Source organism: Chaetomium globosum, genomic scaffold, assembly GCF_000143365.1.
Source record: "Chaetomium globosum CBS 148.51 scaffold_1 genomic scaffold, whole genome shotgun sequence".
Classification (NCBI taxonomy): domain Eukaryota; kingdom Fungi; phylum Ascomycota; class Sordariomycetes; order Sordariales; family Chaetomiaceae; genus Chaetomium; species Chaetomium globosum.
In genome coordinates this window covers 1971791-1974378 of record NT_165976.1, presented here as the reverse complement: position 1 = coordinate 1974378, position 2588 = coordinate 1971791, and positions in this window count along the sequence as shown.

Below are 2588 nucleotides of genomic sequence, written 5' to 3'. Positions count from 1 at the left end.
CGTCGTCGTACCTCCGCCATCTTCACTCAGGTGGCTGTGGAGGCCAGAATCACTCTCCTGGCGCGATAAGTACTAGAGTGGGCAAGTGCACCATTAACATGCTCGTCGCTATCCCCTCAAGTTGCGGGTTTCGCATCAACCTTGCCAACCAACACACTAGGGAAAGCGCTGGCCAAGTTGCCGGCATTTGCGGACTCTACCTTCTCCGCACCCACATAGTAATGCTTAAACACCTTTCGTAGGCCCTGATCGATCCCCGCGAGGGTTTTGAGGCCCAGCATGCTCTTCTCGTTGATCACGAGGTAGTGGATGCCCCTGGACCGCCGCTGTAGGGCGTTCACCGTCGGGGGGGGGGGGGGGGGTGCCCGGTGGGAAGGGATCAGGAAGGTTGTTAGGCTATTCGCGGCGGCATGGGGGGAGTGCTTCGCCGCCGGCCGAGAAGACGGATGGACGGATTGGCAAGGACTGTACGAATACTTGCGGCTCACGCTGTCGGAAACTTGACTACTTTGGGCTCGTTTCGTGGGCGAATTACCGCTGTTTCTGGCCATGGGTTTGCGATGGTTTCGATGGTTTGATGACGCTCTCCTCGCCTTACAGATCTTTTTGTCGGCGGCCTCACCCGAGGTAATCGGCTAACATGGAGTCCCCAGGTTCGTTTTGAGTTATGCCCGGTGCGATAGCGGCACGGTCTTGAGACGGTTTGACAGTTCGTTCCATTTGCGAGATCTGGGACTTTGACGTTAAATGTCCACAAGCTTCGAACTCCACTGTTCCGCACCACGTTTCATGGCGCCGTTACTCTGCTTGGCAGGAAAGGGACTTCGGTCATAAGTCGGGCGATCAGCTGTGTAACAATCGGGTGTAAGCCGGCTTTAGGTGGACTGCCGGGTTGGGGGGCCGCGGTGCGTCCTCCGGTGCAGGCCCGTCAACGGTTAGGATGCAGGTCGATCATCTTGACGGGGTTGAAAGACGAATTTAGAAGTAAACAGGTGCGTCTTGCATGTTGTTAAGATACAGACGAAGTTGCGCGGGCAGTTTTCCTGGATTTTGATGGCGGTGTCGGCAACACCAGAAACCCCCTGTCCATTAACAAACCCCCCCTATGCACTTCGTCCATCGGGTAGCCAACTCGGGGTTACGAGTCGAGCGGTCGGGCGGGGTGAGTTACGGAGGTTGAAAAAGCTTTGAAATGCTCGTTTAGGTCGAGGAGCATGCGAGGCGGATGGGATATGGTTGTACCCACAAGTTACCTGCTGTTGTCGTGCAGCTTTACTCCTCCTCCTACATAGTAGTTCAGAAGTCGGAGCTCCAGCAAAGCAGGAGGTTGAATAGAGTCTCTGATTGGCCAAGCGACCCCAAATGTCGGGCCTTGGCAGGGACGTTTAAGCTTAAATCGAGCCAACTGTTGTGGTCAACGTTGTCAGCTCCATGTCGGGGCGTCCCGCTACCCAACAGGCAGCCGTGGGATGCACTGAGGAACGGGCTGGCCGACCGGAGCGCTTCTATCCTAGCCACTGCCCGCGGTTGGTGGCGAAGGGCCTGTCTTTTGGGGCCATGGTCGTCCCGTTGCGCACATGGCGACATCAACAGCTTCCAGCAAAAGGAGAGCGGATTCTATCCGATGCTTCAGCAATGGTTGTGAAGCGGAAGGATTATCCTATTACAAACTTGCTCTCAACGCAAGATTGCATGTGATGTCTTCGTATAGGAGACTCGTTCCTGGGATGTCGGCAGTCCAGGCTGGGGCGCCTGGCTTTGCTTGTTTCATGTTATCTGATTGCGATGCGACGCTGTGCCGGGGTTTGACGCGGGCCGGTTGTCCGCGTTTATCGGCTCCGGTCCGGCGGGGCAAACATTTCACCGGAATTGCCAAGACCGCCGACTTTCGCGGTCTGTGGGTTGCCGGTTAGCCCCGGGCTCAATTCTGCTTAAGGTTATTCCGTATTAAGAGCCCAAACCCTACGCTGCCAAGCGGCCGCCTCAGTCTTGCCTCAGTTGGGCGTCCGAGATTCCTCAAGTCTGCCGCGAGTTTCACCGAGCAACGAGCTGAGCAAATAGCATTGTCCAGGCTTGCGGCCCATGATCTCTTTGTCGGTGGCCCCAACCGGTGCCATCTCACCCCAACGCCGGGGACGCGGCACTCACCTGCCTCTCAAGGAGCGGTTTTGCGGCTTGTGATTGTGATGCGCTGTAACATCTGAGACAGGCTGATGTTGAAGATCTGGTTCCCTCTGCAAGACCACTGGGGTGATGTGCGGCTGGGGCCCAATTCCCCCGAATACGGTTGGACCCCGGACTCGGGGTCCACTCAGGACAAGACACCTGCCGAAACGGCGGCACGGTGGCACCCAACAACTCGATGGCCAGATGGGAGAAGCTATTTGGCGAGACGCCGAGACCCCAGGTGCCAGGCACCGACATTTCTTGGTGAGGCGCTAGCGGCTGTGGAGGTCAGTTGTCAGCACTGACAGATACAGAGGCATGTATGCACATACAGGTTATACCTCGCCAGTTCGATACACAGCCGTCTGTGACAGAACCGATTTGGAATTTCTGATGGGCCATCGGAGGGACCCGCTGACACA